At 43.7% G+C, this 26,302-nt stretch overlaps 1 long non-coding RNA gene across 2 annotated transcripts in view; it reads left to right on the top strand.

Moving 5' to 3' along the window:
• The window catches only part of 1600002D24Rik (RIKEN cDNA 1600002D24 gene), a 97,955-nt gene that overhangs the window by 31,502 nt on the left and 40,151 nt on the right, over positions 1–26,302 (top strand). The window lies entirely within an intron of this gene.

Raw genomic sequence — 26,302 nt, 5'->3', positions numbered from 1 at the left:
ATGCAGAGGACTTTGGAGCCCCTGGAACTGGAGTCACAGACTGTGAGCTGCCATGTGGGTGCTGGGTACTGTGTATAGGTTCTCTGCAAGCCACCATGTGGGTGCTGGGAACTGCATATAGGTCCTCTGCAAGCCACCATGTGGGTGCTGGGAACTGAGTCTAGGTTGTCTGCAAGCCACCATGTGGGTGCTGGGAACTGAGTCTAGGTTCTCTGCAAGCCACCATGTGGGTACTGAGTACTAAGTCTAGGTCCTCTGTAAGAGCAGTTAGCGTTCTTAACACCTGAGCCATTATTCTAGCCCATAATATTTTAGACTTATTTATGTGAATATTGTTTTCACGTGTATGTCTGTGTCCATGTGTATGTTGGTCAGATCCTCTGGAACTGGAGCTATAGATGGTTGTGGGCTGCCATGTGGGTGCTAGGAATTACACCTGGGTTCTCTGAAAGAGTAGCCAGTGCTCTTAATCCCTGAGCCATTTCTCTGCCTTAGTACTGTTAACATCTCCTGCCTAATTTATAAATTAAAAGTTGTCATAGATATGTAGAGAAAATAAGCACAATACATATACTATGCAGTACTGCCCAAGGTTTAAAGCACCCACTGGGGTGGGTGTGTTGTGGATTTGGTTTAATGACACTTGTATTATGTTAATCTGGTCCCCAAAATTGCATGAGAATCATACATCCACATGTAAGAAACTGAGGGAACCCTGCCCTGTCCCCCCAGTTGGTCTTGATTGGTAAATAAAGTTGCCAGAGGCTAATGGCTGGGCAGAGAGACAGAGGTAGGACTTTTAGGATTCCCAGACAAGGGACCAAGGAGAGAGGGGGAGGGGGAGGGGGAGGGGGAGAGAAGAGAAGAGAAGAGAAGAGAAGAGAAGAGAAGAGAAGAGAAGAGAAGAGAAGAGAGAACACAGACATCAGGTAGATACTGGGGATCATGGCCCAAGAGGGATGCATGCCTGAGTCTAGGGCAGCACAGATGGAATATAGATTTTTGTAAGTAATAACTTGGAGATATTGGAGGGGGCTGGATCAGCCATTTGGAGCTTAGGAAGTGGCCCAGCCTTTGAGCTGTTTAAGACATATTAAAATATAAGGCTGTGGTGTGTGTGTGTGTGTGTGTCTTTCACTTGGGAATTCGGAACATTTCGACGGGTAGTGAGGACCGACTCCACTGCCACCCAGATTGAATTGAGTAGTGTTGTGTTCAACTACATGGGTGGGTGTATCTTCTGCCAATAGGGGGCGCTCCTATATGCAAGCAAGACACTGCATTGGTCCATACAGGTTGACCACTGGAACACTGAACCCCAGTCTGTCAGGGACTTAGTACAGAAGAATTTTCTTCTCATTTACATCTGCTCCGTGGTGGCAGAAGCTCTAGGAACAGGGAAGGAGTCTGCTCACAGCACCATTCAGGGACCTCTAACCTGAGATGTGCATGAGTCAGCTTCCTGTTGCTGTGACAAAACACCAGAGACTGAACAGGAGAAAAGGCTTAATTGGGTCTGTTCCAGACGTCTCAGCCCTTGGCTGCTCGGGCCTGTGATAGAGCAGTGTATCATGGCTGGTATGCAGGAAGATGCAGGGTAGGAGAACACCTGTAAGGCCAGCCCTGAGGCAGGAGAGTTGAGATTTACAGGTCAGAAACTCAAGCATTCATGCATGTGGGCACACGAGTAAGCAGTTCTCCTGAGTGCCAGCCCATCCTGCCACGATTTTGTTGCTGCTGCATGAAAGTAGAGGGTGCGTCACCAGAACAGACAGGCTCTAGAAAGCCGGGATAGTTCTCCCTGGAGCGGCCAGGAGTCTGCCTTGCTGATCCTCACATCTAGCTCAGTGGTATGCATGTTTCACCTTTGCAAGATATCAGTGGTTTTCCTATCACCTCAGATCAGTGTGTTAGAATCCAGGAAGTTTGAACTAACCCATCTTTCCTGGCCATATGTAGCTCTTTTCTCTTTATTTCTTTTCCCTTCTCCCCCATCCCTTCCTCCTCACTCCAGTCCTCCCCCCCGCCACTACCTGCCCCCCGTCCTTTCTTCCATCTTCATTTGTAGCCCAGAACTGGCCTTGAACTTATGATCTTCCAGCTCAGATCATATCAGTGTGAGTTTCCTTGCCCCACCTCTGCTTCTTTCTCTCTCTCTCTCTCTCTCTCTCTCTCTCTCTCTCTCTCTCTCTCTCTCTCTCCCTTCCTTCCTTCCTTCCTTCCTTCCTTCCTTCCTTCCTTCCTTGGATATTTTCTTTATTTACATTTCAAATGTTTTCCTCTTTCCAGGTCTTCCCTTCAGGAACCCCTATCCCATCCCCCCTCCCCTGCCTCTATGAGGGTGCTCCCCCAACCACCCACTCCCGACCTCCTGCTCTGGCATTCTCCTACACTGGGGCATCGAACACCCTCAGGCCCAAGGGGCTCTCCTCCCACTGATGTCCAACAAGGCCATCCTCTGCCACATATGTGGCCAGAGCCATGGGTCCCTCCATGTGTACTCTTTGGTTGGTGGTCCAGTCCCTGGGAGCTCTTGGGGGGGGGGTCTGGCCTGTTGACACTGTTGCTCCTTCCATGGGGCTGCAAACCCCCTCAGCTCCTTCAGTCCCTTCTCCATCAGGGACCTCCGAGCTTAGTCCAATGGTTGGTTTCGAGCTTCTGCCTCTATATTTGTTAAGTTCTGGCAGAGCCTCTCAGGAGACTGCCATATCAGGCTTCCATCAGCAAACACTTCCTGGCATCAACTATAACTTTCGGGTTTGGTGGCTGTGCATGGGATGGACCCCCAGGTGGGGCAGTCTCTGGGTGGCCTTTCCTTCAGTCTCTGCTCCACACTTTGTCTCCATATTTCCTCCTGTGAGTATTTTGTTTACCCTTCTAAAAAGCACTGAAACACCCACATTTTGACCTTCCTTCTTGCTAGGCTTCATATGGTCTGTGAATTGAATCTTGGGTATTCCGAACTTTTGGGCTAAGATCCACTTATCAGTAAGTACATATCCTATTTGTTCCTTTGTGACTGAGTCACCTCACTCAGGATTGTCCTCTTTTCTCCTTCATGTTCACTGTCCAATGGCACCTGGAACTCAGTGGGAGAGAAACTGAGTTGCAGACAAGACTTCAAAAGTGAAGGTGGTAAATTTCTAGAAGCAACTATGGGAGGAGAGTGTTGAGGCAGCATCGAGAAGGGAGGGAGGGCAGGAAAAATAAATATGAAATTGGAAATAGGTATCTTCAGAGCTGGAAGTCAAGGGATGACTGTGAAATGCCTTGAAGTAAAGCAGACACCCTGCGGCCTGAAGGGGGGGGGGGATGGGCAGAAGTCAGGTTGCAGAAGGGAAGTTCTCCCCGAGGGTTTCCCACAAATACTGGCCTCAGAAGGGATGCATGGTCCATAAACACACAGATGTGGTTCACCTCCCCTCTGTCACAGAAGAACAAAGTGCTGTGCTGCTACACACCTCCTCACACTCCCTGGGTAGTGTTTCTATTGTCTTAGGGTAGTGTTAACTGTCAACAGGACAGAATCTAGAATTGACTGGGGGACAGGCCTCTGGCCATGCCTTGGGGATTATCTTAATGAAGTTAATATCTTGAATGTGGGCAGGATCTTCCCTGGGCTGGGGATCCTAGTCTGTGTAAATAGAGAAAGAGCAATGCTCTTTGCAATTTGAGCAGCTGTATTAAGCAACACCTGCCTGGACTTCCTCATCTCAATCTACTGTACCTTGAGCTGTGAGCTGAAGTAGACCTTACGTTGCTTCTGTTAGGTATGTTATTGAAGCAACAGGAAACGAAACTAAGACATTTAAGTTGTAGAGTCAAAGGGCAGATGGCATTTTCCCATAGTGTGACGTCCTGTGCTGTCTCATCCTTTGTACACATGTGTAGTGTGGCATCCTGTGCTGTCTCATCCTTTGTACACATGTGTAGTGTGGCATCCTGTGCTGTCTCATCCTTTGCACACATGGAGAGTGTGACATCCTGTGCTGTGTCACCCTTTGCACATGTGCACAGTGTGACATCCTGCGCTGTGTCATCCTTTGCACATGTGCACAGTGTGACATCCTGAACTGTGTCATCCTTTGCACATGTGTAGAGTGTGATGCCCTGTGTTGTTTCATACTTTGAACATGTGTACATGTTTCCTTTCATGTGGCTCCTGGTTGAGACACCGCTGGAGGTTTTGCACATGTATCTGTGTACATACGGGTTCACGTCACACATCTTGGAAGTTGCAGATACGTGTCCAGTGGCTTTGGGGACCAAGCAGTCACCACTCTCTCTGGGACTCTGAGAACCAGTGAGGAGTGTTTGGATTCTAGTCATCAGCATGGGCTTCTGAGCTGACCAGAGGTCTCCATGAAGGGCGCTTCCAGGCACTCTGTGTAGACGTGTTCTCTGGCACCATCCGGACTCGCCCATCAGGGGCCTCTCAATCACTTGTCAGTCATATTTGTTAGGCTGTGTGGATTTGTTATGGTTTGTATTTCTGTAGTATGTAATCATCACAATTTAATAAAAGGCAATCACTTATGGGTGCCGGCAGATGGTGAAGGCCCATGGAGGTGCCAGAGAAAGAAGGAAATTTACAGATCACCCCACAGCATTCTTGTCTTTAAAGCCTTTTCCCATTCCTCCTGCAAAGTCCTCAGGCATATTCGTGTGCCGTGTGTGTGTGTGTGTGTGTGTGTGTGTGTGTGTGTGTGTGTGTGCCTTGCCGATATGAGCCTTTGAAGTAATCTTTCTCCAGGGAGTTTCTGTGATGCGACTCTCTATGACAACCCTGAAGACACACTGAAGTATTCTCTTTAGGAAAAAAAAAACCAAAACAATAATAATAAAAAAAAATTACTGGAAGCCTGTGGAGAAAACTGCCAAGGTAATTAACATGTTCCTGCGTAGTGGATCAGTCACTTCTGGCACAGAAATTCTAGTCATGCTGGAAAGTGTCATTGTCTTGAGTAGCTTTGATGAGAAATCCCTCCATGTCCTCCTTTTTAACTCCTGGGGCAGGAGTTTCTTGGAAAAACTAGAGTTGTCTGGTTTCCCCTGGGGAGGGGAGCAGAATAATTTTATTCTTGGCAGCCTGTGATTTTTGTCAGATTCTCTTGTGGGAAGCTTTGGAGTAGATGGCGACCAGACTGATACACAGTCTTGTGGCTCGCATGTGGGACATTCCAGAAGGTTCTCCTGGGTGGGCTGGACCATGGGGGTTGCCTTATTTCTCAGAGAAACGGCTTCAATGTGGACTTGCTCTTCTGAGGATGTGGATGAGCTTGGATGGGGTGGCCAGCATCTCCTTCAGAGATCTGTGGTCATGTCAGTGTGGCTTTGTGCCCCAGGTAGGGCTTCAGGGTGCTGACTGACACCTCAAATTCTCCATGGGACTCGCGTCTCTGGCTGGCCCTGACTACTTTTAACCTGGAGCGCAGAGCCTCTGAGGATATACAGTGTTATGTGGGAAGATAACCAACTCACAAGGCCTCTGGTGACCAAGTCCCAGTAACACCAGGGTCTTGACCCCTCACTGCGGGGGCTTGGGTGTCTGAAAATGAGAGAAAGCAGTCTGGTTCTGTCTTGAGTGTGGATGTTTGATTTTGAATGGCTCCCATTGGCACATATGTTTGAATATGGTCTCCAGTTTGTAGAGCCATTTGGAAAGGATTAGGAGGAATGGTCTTGTTGGAAGAGATGTGTCACTTGGGATGTGTTTTGGACATTCGAAATGCCATTCTCAGCTCTCTCTGTCTGCCTCATGGTTGTGAGTCAACATGTAGACTCTTAGCGATTGCTCTAGTGCTCTGACTGCCTGCTGCTACCATGCTTCCCCCATGGTGCCTATGGACTCCAATTCTCCAAAACGTAATCCTCAGACAAGCTCATTTCTAAATTGCCTTGGTCCCATTGCTTCACTACAGCAATAGAAAGGCAACCAAGACACTGAAGGAGTGAACCACTGTGTCCTAGCCACAGCCTTCAGTAGCTGCACTCCACAGTAGGCATATTTCCCAGCTCCTGTGACAGGTTCCTCAGGGTCTCAAAATCCCCTAAGAGAAATCTCCTGCGCATGGCATTCCCTTTCCTCTGGTTTTCTTGTGACCCCAGAGGCTGGAAAGACAGTCATACTCCATTCAGGCTTGTAGAAACTTTAGGAATGATCTCCTAGCTGACACTCTGGCCAGAGTCCTTAGAAAGTTCTGGAACCTTCTCCAGAAGCCAGGGAGGAGGTTGTTTTGTGGGAAGTCCTTGAAGACTCATTGCTAGCCAGTCACTCTGCTTTTTGTTGTGTAAAATCAGGGGGCTGTGCTTCTGTCTTTTGTTAGGCTACTGTGGGGGTCAGCAACCCCTTTCTATACAAAGCCACACAGTAAGTATTTTAGGATTTGAAGCTTGCCCTGCTGCCTGCTGGCATCTTTATCCTCATAACACATAAATTTCACACAGGTATTTGTGGAACTCTATTTAATGGACATTTAATTTTAATAGAATTATGAAATTATAATCTGTATACTGTTGTAACATCTGCATGTGCACTGGAGGTTAGGTGTCTCTGATAGGGTTGTGGCAGACCATAAAGGTAAAACTGGGATCCAGTTGTGATGATAAAGTCCATTAAAAAAGAGAATGCTTCAGGGATCAGAGGTGAGGAGGACACAGCATCTGTTCCAACACTGGGAGTAACTGGGACCAGTAGGACCCAGGCACACAGGAACTCCACCAGACCGGTGGCACAAGTTCCTTCTGATCTGTCTGAGTTGGTACCCTGAGCAGACCTTGGGCACTAACTTCACAGCCAGTCCCACAACATCCAGAGGAAGCTCCACTCCCAGGTACTTTAACATGCCCAGGATCCCAGGATCTCAGGAGCTTGGTCACACCAGGATCTCAAGGTCCCAGAGGCAGCTCCTCTCCCAGGAGCTCAGACACACCCAAGATCTCAGGATTGCAGGATCCCAGAATCACAGGATCACAGAGACAGCTTGACTCTGGGAGTTCTGACACAACCAGAATCACAGGAAGGATGAGCTCCAGTCAGATATAGAAAGGGCAGGTAGCATTAGAGATAACCAGATGGTAGGAAGCAAGCTTAAGAACATAAGCAACAGAAATCAAGGTTACCTGGCATCATCAAAACCCAATTCTCCCACCATAGCAAGTCCTGGATACACCATCACACCAGAAAAGCAAGATTCAGATGTAAAATCACTTCTCATGATGATGATAGAGGACTTTAAGAAGGACATAAATAACTCCCTTAAAGAAATTCAGGAGAACAAAGGTAAACAACTAGAAGCCCTTAAAAAGGAAACAAAAAAAAATCCCTTAAACAATTACAGGAAAACACAATCAAACAGGAGATGGAAATGAACAAAACTATCCAGGATCTAAAAATGGAACTAGAAACAATAAATCACAAAGGGAGACAACCCTGGAGTTAGAAAACCTAAGAAAGAGATCAGAAGTCATAGATGCAAGCATCACCAATAATACAAGAGATAGAAGAGAGAATCTCAGGTGCAGAAGATACCATAGAAAACATTGACACAACAGTGAAAGAAAATGCAAAAAGCAAAAAGCTCCTAACTCAAAACATTCGGGAAATCCAGGACACAATGAGAAGACCAAAACTAAGGATAATAGGTATAGAAGAGAGTGAAGATTCCCAATTTAAAGGGCCAGTAAATAACTTCAACAAAATTATAGAAGGAAACTTCCCTAACCTAAAGAAAGACATGCCTATGAACATAAAAGAAGCCTATAGAACTCCAAATAGATTGGATTAGAAAAGAAATTCCTCCAATCACATAATAATCAAAACACCAAATACACTAAACAAAGAAAGAATTATAATAGCAGTAAGTAAAAAGGTCAAGTAACATACAAAGGCAGACCTGTCAGAATTATACCTGACTTCTCACCAGAGACTATGAAACTATGATCCTGGGCAGATGTCATACCGACCCTAAGAGAACACAAATGCCAGCTCAGGCTACTATACCCAGCAAAACTCTCAATTACCATAGACAGAGAAAACAAGATATTCCATGACAAAACCAAATTTACACAAAATCTTTCCACAAATCTAGCCCTACAAAGGATAACAGATGGAAAACACCAACACAAGGAGTGAAACTACACCCTAGAAAAAGCAAGAAAGTAATCTTTCAACAAACCCACACAAACATAATTCTACCTCTAACAAGAAAATTAATAGGAAGTAACAATCACTTTTCCTTAATATCTCTTAATATGAAAATTATTATTACCAACATATCCTAATTGATTGAAATTCAAAATTATGAGGAATTAGAAATCTGTTGGGTGTCATCCAGTGGTCTCTCTAATTTGGTAATTGCAGAAATAGGTCCAATATTGTACAATCCATATACAGTTTCTGCTTGTTTGTATGTGACAGTGTGTTGCTGTGTGCCACATAATGGCCTTGAAATCATGCTTCTCCTATCTCAGCCTCTCTATTAGTAGGATTATTTATTTGATTTTTTTACACTATACTATGGTTTTCAGAACAGCTTACATATTTCAAAGTTATTTATACAGCCAAAAGAAACATAGACAATTAATTTGGGAGGTGGCTTATAAGAGAACAACAAAGAGTGAGACTGAATGTTTTGCTTGATATTTATAATTACTGTATCAATTTTGAAGAAGAGGACCTTCTATTACTCTTATTTTCAGATGAAGGCTTTTCAAAATCATCACAACCAATAAAACAAAATCTTACCCTTACCTAATGTCTGTGCCACCTTTCAAGCAGAACCATTGTTCATTGAAACAGTTGATGAGTGACTTCATGGATAGAGCATCTTAATACACACACCACTTCTTAAATGAATGTAACCTGTTCCCCATGGGCTGAGAATGACAACAATCACTCAAGACAAGCAGCTTTGATCATAGCAGGAAATCTGTATCCAAATAATTGTGCCTACAATTCATCCCTTGGCGCAGCAGAACTGTCAACTCTTAGCTTAGCTACTATGGAGGTAAAATCCTTTGGTGATGTGAGGGACATTGAAGTACAGCCTTACTACAATGAACTCCAATGTCTAAAAATTGTTCTTTTATGTTTGTACCACAGTAAGAGCCAAGATTTTAAAGCTCTACAAAACAAACAAACAAACAAACAAACAAACAAAAAAGACTTTATTTATGTTCATTTAATATGTCCACCATTTTTATGATTGGTATAAAATATATATTATGTTGAATATAATAAAAAAAGAAAGAAAGGGCATGCTTGGTGATATATTTTCCATGGTGGGATAGACTAAGCATCCTTGAATGGAGAATCCAGATTATTCTTAGTCCAGTTTTCTGCCTCTGACCAAGGAAGGGGTCATTATGAGACACTGAGATTTCTATTAATCTATACTTTGGCAGGTGGAGGGAAGTTGGACTGATGCCTCTCCCCAGCCAGTTTTCTAGTCCAGCTTTGGGCAGAGGGTCTTAAGTATGACTCCTGGGAATGAATCAAGGCTGTCCATGACACTATAGGTGCTTGCTTAATCCCACATCTGCAAACAAGACTGCTTATGGCTTGTCATCTCTTTAGGAGAACACTCTGTGGTAAATTTAGGCATTATTCACACTTGCTAATGAACAAGTCATCTTCTGGAGATGACAGAGCTGTTCTTGGGGAAGTGATTTCACGGGTCAGGAGAGAGTGATGAGCCATGCTGCTTCTGAGCCTTCGTGTCACTCACCAGGATGGCTCTTAGGCTAGGTACCACACAGGGTAGTCCTGTCACTCAGCAGTTCTACGGACTAACCTCAGTACCAGCTTGTAGGAACATGGTCTGACAAGCATTCTTTTCAGATACCGCAGGTAGAATCTTCTGGGAAATTCAGCCCACAGCCTGTGGCAGGAGGAGAGTTTCTGGAAGCTTGGGTGGCAATTGGTAGGGAGAATGGTTGGCTTGGCTTGGGAAAGAGGCCTTCAAAGTCACCATGCTGTCAGAGTTCAGAATTTTTAGAAGAGAGAAAGTAGGAGGTGATGGGGAGGAGTGTGGGGTGCAATGATTTGTTGCTTTTGCCTGCTTGTTCCTTGCTAGTAAATGCATCCACTCTGCGGTTGCTACCACTGCAGCTGCCACCATCATCCTTCACCAACACCAGGTGAAGTAGTGTCTCTGGGAACTGGGTTCCCCAAGCTCAGCCATCAGTTCCGTCATCTCTCATTAATTTCCCTTCCCAGAAGCTTCTCTGACTGCTAGGGCAGAGCACAGACCAGCCATCTTTCCCACTGGTGTTTGGTTCTCCTCTCTTCCCTTGCTGGCTCCTTTCCAACTTACACCCATGTCCAGGGAGTTACCGAGGACTGAGGAGATGTTTAGACCTCACTTTCCCAGTACAACCCAGCATGGGCCTTGGAGGTGTTGACTTGAATTTTCAGCTAGGCACAGATTCTTGAGAAGTTTTGTGCTCTGCTGCCTGTTGCAACTGTTGCTTTGTTCTTAAGTGGTACCCATGGATGGAGAGTTAAGCACTTGACTTCACTCCTAGGTTTTCAGATTCTCAAATCTGATCTGTTCTGGGATCGTGTAGCTCTGCCATCCCAGCTCTGCCCTATGAGTGAGGGAGACCCACTTAGGGGAACATCAAGTTCAAGACTGGGAAGTGGGGTACTTGGAGGGATGATCTTTCAGTCTGGGGACCCAGGCTTGGAGGACTTATGACATCAGGACCAGGAAGTTATAGGACAATAATACTGGGGACTGATCTACAGTACACCATAGGTCCTTTCCCCAGGGACACACATGTGCACATACACAGGACACACACACACACACACACACACACACACACCCTTTCCCATGCATACTCACATGCACACACACGTGTGTACATATATACATCTCTATACACACACATGCGTGTACACATACACACACCTCCCACCCCCACCTCCCACAACTTCTAATCTGTATTTGCACTGCTTAGAGCTTGCTTCACTTTCTAGGAAAAACTTCTGTGCCATTTTTATGGGGGCCATTTTTATTCAAACTGCCAGAGCTATAGATCAGACAGTAATGACAAAAATCTTTCAAAAAGTCTAACCAGCAGAGTACTGTGGGATGGTGACTTCAAGATGTGACATGGCCATTGCACACAACAAGGTTGACTAGACATTTCAGTGTTTCTTGAGATGTAATGTGTCACTCAGTGCTCTCAACAGAAGCCAGCCCATAAACCTTCACCAGCTGTGTCTCACACTTCCTGCATGGTTTCCACATAGGCTTCAGTGAGGGCTGACATAACCAAGTCTCTTCATGCTCACAGTAGACCTCAGGAGGCAGCTGGCACTCACCATCAGGATATCAACACATCTCAGATACGAATTGGATAAAATCCCTCTACCATGCTTGATTCACTGAGTTAGTTTTCTTAGAAACTCTATACTCCAGCACTTCTAATACAGGGTGTTTAGTGGAACTTGTCTTGGTGAATGAACTTGAGACGATCTCCTGAGAGGTCTGAGTGAAACAGTACTATTAAAAATATCACCGGGAGCGCTTTCCCTCAGCATCAGGAGCCATCTTGGTTCTGGGACTCCGCCGAAAGTAGTCTGCACAGGTGAGAGTGTGCACTACAGAAGCTAACAGCTTCTGGGACAGGCAGGAGCCACAGAGCTTCTGAGGCAGCGCCCTTTTTGGGCTCCAGATATTCGGCCACCTTTCCAGCCAGAGGACAGGTGTCTGCCCGGCCCGGGAGGGCTTTCCCTCAGCATTGGTGGGAGCCATCTTGGTTCTGGGACTCCACTGAAAGTAGTCTGCACAGGTGAGAGTGTGGACTACAGAAGCTAACAGCTTCTGTGACAGGCCAAAGCAACACAGCCTCTGGGAAAGGTCCTGTTTTGGGCCTTCATCTTCGGCCAGGAGGGAGGTCCGAACGCCAGATATCTGTGTACCCTCCCTGTAAGAGGAGAGCTTGCCTGCAGAGAATGCTCTGACCACTGAAACTCAGAGGAGAGAGCTAGTCTCCCAGGTCTGCTGATAGAGGGTAACAGAATCACCAGAGGAACAATCTCTAAACAGAGACAACTATAACAACTAACTCCAGAGATTACCAGATGGCGAGAGGTAAACGTAAGAATCTTACTAACAGAAACCAAGACCACTCACCATCGTCAGAACCCAGCACTCCCATTTCACCCAGTCTAGGACACCCCAACACAGCTGAAAAGCTAGACCTGGATTTAAAAGCATATCTCATGATGATGGTAGAGGACATCAAGAAGGACTTTAATAACTCACTTAAAGAAATACAGGAGAACACTGCTAAACAGGTAGAAGACCTTAAAGAGGAAGCACAAAACTCCCTTAAAGAATTGCAGGAAAACACAACCAAACAGGTGATGGAATTGAATAAAACCATCCAAGACCTAAAAAGGGAAGTAGACACAATAAAGAAAACCCAAAGTGAGGCAAAGCTGGAGATAGAAACCCTAGGAAAGAAATCTGGAACCATAGATGCGAGCATCAGCAACAGAATACAAGAGATGGAAGTGAGAATCTCAGGTGCAGAAGACTCCTTAGAGAACATCGCCACAACAATCAAAGAAAATGGAAAATGCAAAAAGACCCCAACCAAAACATCCAGGAAATCCAGGACACAATGAGAAGACCAAACCTACGGATAATAGGAGTAGATGAGAATGAAAATTTTCAACTCAAAGGACCGGCAAATATCTTCAACAAAATTATAGAAGAAAACTTCTCAAACCTAAAGAAAGAGATGCCCATGAACATACAAGAAGCCTACAGAACTCCAAATAGACTGGACCAGAAATTCCTCCTGACACATAATAATCAGAACAACAAATGCACTAAATAAAGATAGAATATTAAAAGCAGTAAGGGAGAAAGGTCAAGTAACATATAAAGGCAAGCCTATCAGAATTACACCAGATTTTTCACCAGAGACTACGAAAGGCAGAAGAGCCTGGACAGATGTTATACAGACACTAAGAGAACACAAATGCCAACCCAGGCTACTATACCCAGCCAAACTCTCAATTACCATAGATGGAGAAACCAAAGTATTCCACGACAAAACCAAATTCACACATTATCTTTCCACGAATCCAGCCCTTCAAAGGATAATAACAGAAAAAAACCAATACAAGGATGGAAACCACGTCTTAGAAAAAGCAAGAAGGTAATCCCTCAACAAACCTAAAAGAAGACAGCCACAAGAACAGAATGCCAACTTTAGCAACAAAAATAATAGGAAGCAACAATTACTTTTCCTTAATATCTCTTAATATGAATGAACTCAACTCCCCAATAAAAAGACATAGACTAACAGACTGGCTACACAAACAGAACCGAACTTTTTGCTGCTTACAGGAAACTCATCTCAGAAAAAAAGACACTACCTCAGAATGAAAGGCTGGAAAACAATTTTCCAAGCAAATGGTCTGAAGAAACAAGTTGGAGTAGCCATTCTAATATCTAATAAAATCGACTTCCAACCCAAAGTCATCAAAAAAGACAAGGAGGGGCACTTCATACTCATCAAAGGTAAAATCCTCCAAGAGGAAAAATCAATTCTGAATATCTATGCTCCAAATACAAGGGCAGCCACATTCATTAAAGAAACTTTAGTAAAGCTGAAAGCACACATTGCACCTCACACAATAATAGTGGGAAACTTCAACACACCACTTTCACCAATGGACAGATCGTGGAAACAGAAACTAAACAGGGACACAGTGAAACTAACATAAGTTATGAAACAAATGGATCTAACAGATATCTACAGAACATTTTATCCTAAAACAGAAGGATATACCTTCTTCTCAGCACCTAATGGTACCTTCTCCAAAATTGACCACATAACTGGTCACAAAACAAGCCTCAACATATATAAAAATATTGAAATTGTCCCATGCATCCTATCAGTTCACCATGGACTAAGGCTGATCTTCAACAACAAAATAAATAATAGAAAGCCAACATTCACATGGAAACTGAACAACACTCTTCTCAATGATACCTTGGTCAAGGAAGGAATAAAGAAAGAAATTAAGGACTTTGTGGAGTTTAATGAAAACGAAGCCACAACATACCCAAACTTATGGGACACAATGAAAGCATTTCTAAGAGGAAAACTCATAGCTCTGAGTGCCTCTAAAAAGAAACTAGAGAGAGCACACATTAACAGCTTGACAACACACCTAAAAGCTCTAGAACAAAAGTAAGCAAATTCACCCAAGAGGAGTAGAAGGCAGGAAATAATCAAACTCGGGTGAAATCAACCAAAGTGGAAACAAGAAGAACTATTCAAAGAATCAACCAAACGAGGAGGTGGTTCTTTGAGAAAATAAAAAAGATAGATAAACCCTTAGCCCGACTCACTAGAGGGCACAGGGAAAGCATCCTAATTAACAAAATCAGAAATGAAAAGGGAGACATAACAACAGATCCTGAAGAAATCCAAAACACCATCAGATCCTTCTACAAAAGGCTATACTGAACAAAACTGGAGAACCTGGATGAAATGGACAAGTTTCTAGACAGATACCAGGTACCAAAGTTAAATCAAGATCAGGTTAATGATCTAAACAGTCCTATATCCCCTAAAGAATAGAAGCAGTCATTAATAGTCTCCCAACCAAAAAAAGCCCAGGACCAGATGGGTTTAGTGCAGAGTTCTATCAGGCCTTCAAAGAAGATCTAATCCCAGTTCTTCACAAACTATTCCACAAAATAGAAACAGAAGGTACTCTACCCAACTCATTCTATGAAGCCACAATTACTCTGATACCTAAACCACAAAAAGACCCAACAAAGATAGAGAACTTCAGACCAATTTCCCTTATGGATATTGATGCAAAAATCCTCAATAAAGTTCTCACTAACTGAATCCAAGAACACATCAAAACAGTCATCCATCCTGACCAAGTAGGTTTCATCCCAGGGATTCAGGGATGGTTCAATATACGGAAATCCATCAAGGTAATCCAGTACATAAACAAACTCAAAGACAAAAACATGATCATCTTGTTAGATGTGGAGAAAGCATTTGACAAAATCCAACATCCATTCATGATAAAAGTCTTGGAAAGATCAGGAAAATTCAAGGCCCATACCTAAATATGATAAAAGCAATCTACAGCAAACCAGTAGCCAACATCAAAGTAAATGGTGAGAAGCAGGAAGCAATCCCACTAAAATCAGGGACTAGACAAGGCTGTCCACTATCTCCCTACCCATTCAACATGACTAGTACTTGAAGTCCTAGTCAGAGCAATTAGACAACAAAAGGAGATCAAGGGGATACAAATTGGAAAGGAAGAAGTCAAAATATCACTATTTGCAGATGATATGATAGTATATATAAGTGACCCTAAAAATTCCACCAGAGAACTCCTAAACCTGATAAACAGCTTCAATGAAGTAGCTGGATATAAAATTAACTCAAACAAGTCAATGGCCTTTCTGTACACAAAGGATAAACAGGCTGAGAAAGAAATTAGGGAATCAACACCCTTCTCAATAGTCATAAATAATATAAAATACCTTGGCGTGACTCTAACTAAGGAAGTGAAAGATCTGTATGATAAGAACTTCAAGTCTCTGAAGAAAGAAATTAAAGAAGATCTCAGAAGATGGAAAGATCTCCCATGCTCATGGATTGGCAGGATCAATATAGTAAAAATGGCTATCTTGCCAAAAGCAATCTACAGATTCAATGCAATCCCCATCAAAATTCCAACTCAATTCTTCAACGAATTAGAAAGGGCAATTGGCAGATTCATCTGGAATAACAAAAAACCTAGGATAGCAAAAACTCTTCTCAAGGATGAAAGAACCTCTGGTGGAATCATCATGCCTGACCTAAAGCTGTATTATAGAGCAATTGTGATAAAAACTGCATGGTACTGGTATAGTGACAGACAAGTAGACCAATGGAACAGAACTGAAGACCCAGAGATGAACCCACACACCTATGGTCACTTGATTTTTGACAAGGGAGCTAAAACCATCCAGTGGAAAAACGATAGCATTTTCAACAAATGGTGCTGGCACAACTGGCGGTTATCATGTAGAAGAATGTGAAATGATCCATTCCTATCTCCTTGTACTAAGGTCAAATCTAAGTGGATTAAGGAACTCCACATAAAACCAGAGACACTGAAACTTATAGAGGAGAATGTAGGGAAAAGCCTCAAAGATATGTACAGGGGGAAAATTCCTGAATAGAGCAGCAATGGCTTGTGCTGTAAGATCGAGAATCGATAAATGGGACCTCATAAGGTTGCAAAGCTTCTGCAAGGCAAAAGACTCTCAATAAGACAAAAAGACCACCAACAGATTGGGAAAGGATCTTTACCTATCCTAAATCAGATAGGGGACTAATATCCAACATATATAAAGAACTCAAGAAGGTGGACTCCAGAAAATCAAATAACCCCATTAAAAATGGGGCTCAGAGCTGAACAAAGAATTCTCACCTGAGGAATACCGAATGGCAGAGAAGCACCTGAAAAAATGTTCAACATCCTTAATCATCAGGGAAATGCAAATCATAACAACCCTGAGATTCCACCTCACACCAGTCAGAATGGCTAAGATCAAAAATTCATGTGACAGCAGATGCTGGCAAGGATGTGGAGAAAGAGGAACACTCCTCCATTGTTGGTGGGATTGCAAGCTTGTACAACCACTCTGGAAATCAGTTTGGCGGTTCCTCAGAAAATTGGACATAGTACTACCGGAGGATCCCGCAATACCTCTCCTGGGCATATATCCAGAAGATGTCCCAACCGGTAAGAAGAACACATGCTCCACTATGTTCATAGCAGCCTAATTTATAATAGCCAGAAGCTGGAAAGAACCCAGATGCCCCTCAACAGAGGAATGGATACAGAAAATGTGGTACATTTACACAATGGAATACTACTCAGCTATTAAAAAGAATGAATTTATGAAATTCCTAGGCAAATGGATGGACCTGGAGGGCATCATCCTGAGTGAGGTAACCCAATCACAAAGGAACTCACACAATATGTACTCACTGATAAGTGGATATTAGCCCAGAAACTTAGGATACCCAAGATATAAGATACAATTTGCTAAACACATGAAACTCAAGAAGAACGAAGACCAAAGTGTGGACACTTTGCCCCTTCTTAGAATTGGGAACAAAACACCCATGGAAGGAGTTACAGAGACAAAGTTTGGAGCTATGACAAAAGGATGGATTATCTAGAGACTGCCATATCCAGGGATCCATCCCATAATCAGCTTCCAAATGCTGACACCATTGCATACACTAGCAAGATTTTGCTGAAAGGACCCAGACATAGCTGTCTCTTGTGAGATTATGCCGGGGCCTAGCAAACACAGAAGTGGATGCTCACAGTCAGCTATTGGATGGATCACAGGGCTCCAAATGGAGGAGCTAGAGAAAGTACCCAAGGAGCTAAAGAGATCTGCAACCCTATAGGTGGAACAACATTATGTGCTAACCAGTACCCCAGAACTCTTGACTCTAGCTGCATATGTATCAAAAAATGGCCTAGTCGGCCATCACTGGAAAGAGAGGCCCATTGGACTTGCAAACTTTATATGTCCCAGTACAGGGGAACACCAGGGCCAAAACGTGGGAGTGGGTGGGTCGGGGAGTAGGGGGGAGGGTATGGGGGACTTTTGGGATCGCATTGGAAATGTAAATGAGGAAAATACCTAATTAAAAAAATTATATAAAAAGACATAATAAAAAAAAATCATCGCTGGTGATATCAGCCACAAGAGTCTGAATATATCTGCTGTATACCAGGGGCTTAGGGAGTCCAGTTATGTCTGAAACATGGAATGCATGTAACATTATACGCACATGTAACATTATACACACATATGACATGCCCTGTAGATAAAGAAACTCATTGTAATAACTTGGCTCACAAGGTACTGAGAAGCCCTAAGATCTGCAGTTGGCAGACAGAGATTCAGGGGAGTGAATGATATGTCAAAGTTCAGGAGCGAGTGATATGTCAAAGTTCAAATCTGAAGGCGACAGGCAGCCAGCAGCTCAGGCTGGGAAAGTCACAGAGAACCTTCTGCTTTATTCTTGGACAATCACCTCTCAGTTCAGCTCACACCTTGGGCCGACGATATGAGACACCTTTGGGAGGGGATGATTTGCTTTAGTCAACCCACAAGTTCAAAGGCTATTACTGTCTGGTCAAGTTGACATTTAAAATTAGCACAAAAAGCAAATATAGGACTGGTGACTGGTAAGAGGCACATTTCAAAACGTGAGGCAAACAGCCCAGCTCATCCTTGAGGCAGCACACGGTGAAAACCTACAAGTCTTATTTTGATCAATGACATGGGTTTTGAAGAGTCTGTGATACACTTCTGCTTTCTCAAGTATGGCTGCTGGGCCTCAGAATCCACCCAGCCATTGACTGAAGCTAAATCACAAGAGGCAAGCCAAGGCTCTCTCTCTCAGCCTGCACTGCATCCTGGATGCACTTCCATATCTAAGGACCCTGTCCTCAGCAGGACACGGCACGACATTTTCATAGACTTGATAATATTTATTACTGGAGAGTTTGCATCAGGTCCCAAACTATATAGCTGCTCCAAATTTACCTCGTAGTGGTGTGGTCAGAATTATATTAGATTTTTTTTTCTCTTTTTAAATAAGTTAAGCCTACCAAGTTAGAGGGGATTTCAAATAGAAGCCTGCTGCTCCTGAATGGTATTTTGTTTCCAAAGCACCCTGTGGCTCGTCTTCTGGAAAGGTGGTTTATGTATATGCTGAGAGGCGTGGGGCTTCATAAACCACCCACATGACTGGCTTGTTATCTCCTAGAATAAGCTCTTGGCTTTGGAGTCAGCCCCACACAAGAGAGACCCTCTTGGCAAGCTCAAATTCTGTGGTTTTGTATAAGGGCTGTATATAAGGAAGGTGGTGGAGTCTGCACTGAAGCTGGACCCACATGGCGCTCTATGGAGCTCCTAGGGAGAGAGCCCATTATTCCTGGGGAAACCTTAGCTCTCAAAGGACACTTTGGCAAGCCCCTACTCCATAGTTGGCAGTTTTGGAAGCACAGTGCTTTGTTCACAAGATTACCTGGGTTTAGCTGAAGATGGATCAATATTCAAGTGTGTCTCATGGGCAGACAAGAAGCCAAGCACAGGGAAGGGTGTGGCCTGAGGACTATCTGGGCTCAGGCTTTGAACTTTGTTGGGGGCAGTCAGGAACAACTCAGCTGATGGATTTAGGGTATACCTCAAGCCTTCAACCATTTTCCCCCCGTCTTGAAATTTAGCATATTTTGCTTTGTTTATTACATATTTTTGCTGGACCTCTCAGGATGTGTTTGAAGGTGAATAGACTCTGTGTGTGCCAGCTTTGACCATTGCAGTCTAGATTTCCAAAGCAGTGTCCCCTGAAGGGCCATGCTCAGTGTGGGCTCTGAATTCAGCAGGAGACATTGCTTTTTTAACAAATGCCTCAGTGTTGCATGAATTCTGAATAATTGGGGTAGGTTTTACGGTGGTGGGTTCTATGGTGCTGTACTATATGGATGTATTGAAATGAATAGCTCTATTTATTTTATAGCAAGGTTTCAAAAATCGAATTATGGTGGGCTTTATGGTACTGTCGTCTATGAAGATATTTAAATGAATAGCTTTATTTATAGCAAGGTTTCAAAAATATTGAATTAAAAGTAGAATTCCCCAGTCTGGAGAGATGGCCCAGTGGTTAGGAGAGCTTGAGTCCCAGAGTCGAGTTGGATTTCCCACAATGCCCATAGATCCAGCTTCAGGGGATTCAATGCCCTCTTCCTGCCTATACAAGGAAGGAAAATGGAATCTTAGACCCTTTCTACGCCATCATCTTGCAGGAATATGTGCGCATTTCTAATGTCATCAGGGTGATTTATCTGCCCATGTTACCTCTGACTGACGCCTCCCCCAGTTGACATTGGAGTTTGCCCTTTGTGTCTGTAGGTTCTGTTGGTTGACTCACTGTTCTAAGAGTGAGTGGGATGAAGTCACTGCCTTCAAACTTCTCTGTCTCTCTAGTCACCTCCTTTCCCTTTATTCCTGTTTCATAAATCTGTAGTGAGCACTGATGGTTCCTGGGCCCTCTTCACAGCTCCAGGATGTTACATGGTTAGAATCTCACCCTGGGAAGGGTTTTGGATTAGCCTCTTACCTCCCACTGTGCGTGTAAGCATCCTTCTCTTCTCATGGTTGAAAGTGTGTTTTAGAAAAAGGCTGTATCATATCCATTGTCTATGTGTACCTTGGTTTATCCACTTACCTGTTGAGGACCACGTCAAGTATTTCCAAATTTGATACATATGAATAGAGCTGACATATACATATGAACACCCAGGTTTTTCTGGCTATAGCCTTTTTAAAAACTCACTTGGGCTTATGTTTATATATTCCTTTTGAATAGTGTTCTAAGAGACAACATGTAGGTATTGTTTAAAGTATGATTTCTGGATCACAGGTGGGCTGCATTGCAGTGAGGATATAAGTCGAGAATGAACGCATTGCATGTAAAGTGTTCTGGTTTGGGCATGTGGAAGGGGAAGACGTGACTAAGCATCTGTGTGGAGGCCTCCCTGGGTCTAGCACTGTCTTTGTAGCCACAGAGGGCACCATCAGGATCACACACTAGGTTAGCTCACTGGCTTCCAGTCTAAGGCTGCCCACCATCCTTTCGACTACCCTGTAGTAGGAACTGGAGCTTCACATCCTCTTGTTCTACATTTCTACCAATCTTGGAAGAGTTGAGAGATATTCTAGACTGCAACTGGGACAGAAGTTGCACACTCTGCTTGGTTAGGGTTGCTGTCACCGCAGGGGCTGGTCTTCCAGCCAACGTGTGATCTGTGTTGCAATCTTCACCCCTTCTACCTGGAAGGTGGCCTGGCCTGGGCTCTCTCTCCCGGCTCTGCCATCTTTCTTTCTGCTCACACTCTTGTGACTCCATAAGCAGAGCTGGTGGGATCTACTCTTGCTCTCTACTGATGGGACCCATGCTTCCTCCTGGCTCACCTTTTACTTTCTTTCTACATGGCTCACGCTGTTTCATGGTGACACTGACCATGCCTTTCTTGTGTAGTTTTGGGATTACCAAACATCTCTTTATGCTAAAACTTTAGTGCTTCTTAGGTTAACAAAATCACTGTCTTTGAATTAGCATACAAGCATCATAGGACAAATGTGTATGCACATGTGTGTATGCTCATGTAGGGTCATATGTGCACACGTGCATATGGAGGTTGGAGTCAAGCCTGGGTGCCATCTAAACGTGTCATCCATAGGTGTCATCCATCTTGTTTTGGGGACAACATTTCTCATTGGCCTGGAACTCACCAAGTTGTCCTAACTGACTGGCCAGAGTCCCTGCCTCTCCAATGCTGGGATTCCAAGCCTGTACTACACACCTGATGGTTTTACGTGTGTTGTGGCGATTGAAGTCAGGATGTGTGCCACACCTTTGTGTGGCAAGAAGTTCACCAACTGAGCCTTCTTCCCAGTCCCTTTGAGTAGTTAAACATTGATTTCCATAGAGACAAAGGTATCTATGTCTTCCTCCCGATATCCATATCCAGAATGCAGGGAGAGCTCTGAGCAAAGCAGTCACTGCTCAATGTCCCAAGGGCATTGGATTATTTGTAAGCACACAGCCGAAAGAATATCCTCAACATCTAGGCTGTGCCCAGAGGACAACAAACAAATAAACTAATATACAATGGGGGCTCCATCTGGAAGGATTTCTACAGTCACAACACTGTATTTCAATCATCATCGTAGATATTAGTTTAAAAAAGAGATGGGCACTTTTGTGTGTGTACTCATATGTGTATGTGTGCGTATATATGTGTATGCATACATATGTGTATGTGTGCATGTATGTATATGCATGTATGTATAGTTATGTATATATCTATGTGTGTACATGTATGTATATGTATGTGTGTATGCATATATGTGTGTATGTGCACATATGTGTATGTGCATGTATGTATGTATGTGTATACATGTATGTATGTATGTATGTATGTATGTATGTATGTAAGGACCAGGGTATTTAACCTTATTCATTTGGTGACTGTCAGACAGGGAGAAACCAGCAAGCTGGGTAAGGCCTCTATTGCATGGTCAGAGTGTATGTCTGGGCTGAAGACAGATGGGCCTGGAGGTCTCTGGGTGTGACAGCCCAGGGAGGTTACAATGTTCTCTGAAGTATCCAGCTGGGCTGCCTGAATGATTCTATACAGGACACATCACTCAGGCCCAGATGGAGGGACCTTTTTTTCCCCCCCAAAAAAATGCTCCACATTCCATAAAACACCAGCAAAGGCAGGAGAAGCAGAGCACTATTTTAGGGGAGATTGAAAGAGACTCAAGAAAGAAACAGCCAGATGTGATGCCTGGTTCTGAGCCAGATCCCAGGAAAGTGGGAAACCCTGATGGAGGATTCATGGGACTCACAGATGTGTGTGGAATACAGACTGCATAGAGGTTAGACAAGAGTTATAGTTTCTCAAAGTCTTCTAAATTTTGATATGTTTACTATGAACCTGCAGGGGACTATGTATGGTATTAGAAAATTACTATTGAAATAGTCAGGTGTAAAAGGTGCCACAATGCGTACCTCCTGCTTCCGAATGACACAGGAAAATTTTATAAAAATTTATAACGTGTGTGTGTGTGTGTGTGTGTGTGTTGTAAGCTGGTGAGACTGCTCAGCAGTTACTGATCTTACAAAGGACCTGAGTTCAGTTCCCAGCACCTACTAGTTCTCAAACACCTGTAACTCCTGGGAATTTGAACTCTCTTCTGGTGTTTATGGGCACTGTGCTTGCATGTGTGTGTGTGTGTGTGTGTGTGTGTGTGTGTGTGTGTGTGTGTGTATAAAACCCAGTGGTTCCGTGACTCTGGGATGCTCGGAGGTACACACTCAATAACCAAGAGAATAAATGGAGTGGAACAGCCACAGAGAAGGGAGAAATGAGGTGACATCTGAGATGAGACCTAATATAGAGAGGGAATCATGGGAAGTCCCACAGACACTTCTCACAAAGACCTGACACATGGCAAGGTCCTGGGGGCAGTATTGGAAGGAGCTCAGCATGACTGTAGAGCCATAGCCACGGGTGGTGGCCACGGGTGGTGTGTATGTATGTATGTATGTATGTATGTATGTATGTGCATATGAAGTCTATTTGCAGAGAACACTAGGGCTTGGGATGAGGGCATTGCCAGGGACTGACAGATTACAAGCTAAATGATGTCCCAGTATAACACGGACTTAAAAGCCACTATCTAGTTCTGGAACATTCTCAGCTCCTCAGAAGAAATTCCTTACCTGGGAATGGTCACCCCATCCACAAGCTAACTCTGTTTCTGTGGTTGTCTATGATGTGTATTTCATATAAACAAAATCATGCTACATGTAGGTTTTGTGACAGGTTTGTTTTGTTCATGTATGTGTACCTGTATTCCTATTTCATTTTTTTCTTTCTTTCTTTCTTTTTTTTTTTTTTTTTTTTGGCCACAAGTAACAGTTCACTGTCTGGGGAAATGTCACATTCATCAATGAGGGTCCTGATTCACCCAGTCAAGGGATCCTCTAAGCCTCTTGTGGACAGCAACAACAGTGAACAGAAAGGGGGGCTGCCTGAGTCTCATGGGCAGGGGTGAGGTAGAGGTAAGATAGCAGGCAGTTTAGTGTGTGTGTGTGTGTGTGTGTGTGTGTGTGTGTGTGTAGTCTATATGATGTGTAAGTATGGTGTGTATGTATGTATGTGCATATGTAGTCTATATGATGTGTGTGTGCACATGCATGCTTGTGTGAGAGTACATGTGTAGTGTGTATGGTGTGTGTGTAGTATATATATGGTGTGTGTATGGTGTGTATGGTATGTGCATATGTGTAGTGTATATGGTGTGTGTGTGTATGCTTATACATGTGCACTGTGTGTGTGTATGTGCATGTGTAGTGTGTATGGTGTGTATGTGTTCGCACATGTGCACTCTAATGTATGGGTGTAGTGTGTATGATATGTAAGTACATGTAGTGTGTACAAGTGTGTGTGGTTGCACGTGCATGCTGTATGTGTATGTGCATGTGTGGTGTGTGTGGTGTGTGTATATAGTGTGTATGGTGTATGTGTGTACTCACACATATGAGTTTGCATGTGTGTGTGTGTACATGTATTCGTGCATGTGTAGTGTGTATGGTGTGTGTATGATACGTGTATGAAATGTATATGGTGTGTTTGTGTGCTCAACATTTGCACATGTGTGTGTGTTTGTGCATGTGTAGTGTGTATAGTGTATGTGTATGGTATGTGTATTATGTGTGTGCATGCTCGAACATGAACAATTGCATGTGTGCATGTGTGTGTGTATGGTATGGTATGTTTGTGCATGCATGTGTGTAGTGTGTATTGTGGTATTGTGTTTATATAGTGTGTATGGTATGTGTGGGTATATGGTATATGTGTGTGTATGGTGTGTATGGTATGTGTGTATATATGTATATGTATGTGTGTGTATATATATATATATATATATATATATATATATATATATATATATATACATATATATGGTGTTTATATGTGTGTCCTTTTTGCTGTAGGTCTTTCTGGGTCACCACTGAGTGTGAACTCAAGAACTGCATGAGGGTCATTGTGGGTAAGCCCTATGGGGTGTCCCTGTCCCCGGGGCTTCCACCTGGTATGTTTTCTTTGCAGCAAGAGAGGGGTAGATGTCTGCAGAGGTGAGGGTGTCCTGCACGCACCAGGATAGGGGTGTGAATGTAATTTTCCTCTGTGGGTTGTGGCCTTTGGCCTCAAAAAGGCATGACAATGGGCCCAGCCAGGAAATGAGCACAAATGGCCACTTCTGCCAAGAAGGGCTCCTCAGGGGAACTGCTATTTGTATCCTGCTGAGAAAACTGCACAGAACCATGTGCTAAATAGAGTTGGAGAGTCAACACCCCCCCCCCCCCCCCATGAGGAGCAGAGCAGAACTGACTCTGGTGTAGACAGAGCACTCTGACGGTACCTTCCTCCCAGCAAAGCACTTCTAGGTCTGACTCACCAGGGTCTGGGATTTGGTGAAGAAGAAAATGTCCCCTTATTAGAGAGATGGTTCAGCCCTGTGCTTTGCCTTGAAGTGCTTTGTCTTTCCATCTGGAAGACCACCCTGTTGACATCACACATGTGTGTGTGTATATATATATATATATATATATATATATATATACACACACACACAAATATAAATACATGAGAGACTATCAGCATATATATCCATGGACTTGGTTGTGTCTGATTCCTTGCAGCTCAGAAGCTATTGTCCAAGTGAACAAATGGGTCTCTTTTGATGAAGGGACCAAGTCAGAGATGGGGGGGGGGCTTTCCAGCCCCACACCCAGCAATCCAGGGAGATTGTACCAGTGGCACACAGCTCTTTTGAGTTCTTGGAGACACTGAGGGTATGAGGTTGGGCCCCTTTCAGGAAGTCAGGTAATGCTGAATACAACTTCTGGAAGTTTCTGTTATGGCACCAACGTCCACAACATGAACTCATGTCTATTCCATGTGTTTCAGACGTGCTTGTTCCTCATCTCCCTCAGACATCTAAAAGCACAATGACAACCAGCCTTGTCCTCAAATGTTCATTCCTGACACTTGGTCACCTCCAGGGACCTCCTATTCTTGGGCTGTCTCAGCCCTGCAAGCCCCCAATGACCCAGAATGTAGGTTGGCTTGATAACCTCAAACCTCAGAGTGGGTGACTGGTAGAGAAGATAGAAACAATCTCCATTTCCTTTTGTTTTAACTTAAAAGTACATTAAAATGAGCTGCAAGGACCATGTTCACCTCTGCCTCGACCTTACTATTCTGTGATGTGGATCCTTACCCAGCAGCTGTTGGTAATTTAGCATTGTTGGAAGAATTTTGTCTTCTCATCAATAGTTTCCCTGTACTCTTTTCTTTAAAAGTAGTGTCTCATGTAGCCCAGGCTGGCCTCAAATTTGCTAAGTAGCCAAAGATGGCCTTGAGCTCCTGCTCTTCTTGCCTCTACCTCCCAAGTGCTAAGATTACTATGGAATTGGCCAATAACGGGGATCAAGCCAGGCATGTGCTCTACCAACTGGACTCTACCCCCAACTCCTATTGTTATTTATTACAGCTGTTTAATAGTTTAACAGAAAAGTCTCACATGGTGTATTTCAAGTTGTTTACATGTCTATTTTGAGTAATAATGTATTTATT

Source organism: Mus musculus, chromosome 16 (assembly GCF_000001635.26).
Source record: "Mus musculus strain C57BL/6J chromosome 16, GRCm38.p6 C57BL/6J".
Taxonomy (NCBI): Eukaryota; Metazoa; Chordata; class Mammalia; order Rodentia; family Muridae; genus Mus; species Mus musculus.
Note: the sequence above shows the minus strand (reverse complement) of the source record. Positions and strands in the feature narration are given on the sequence as shown.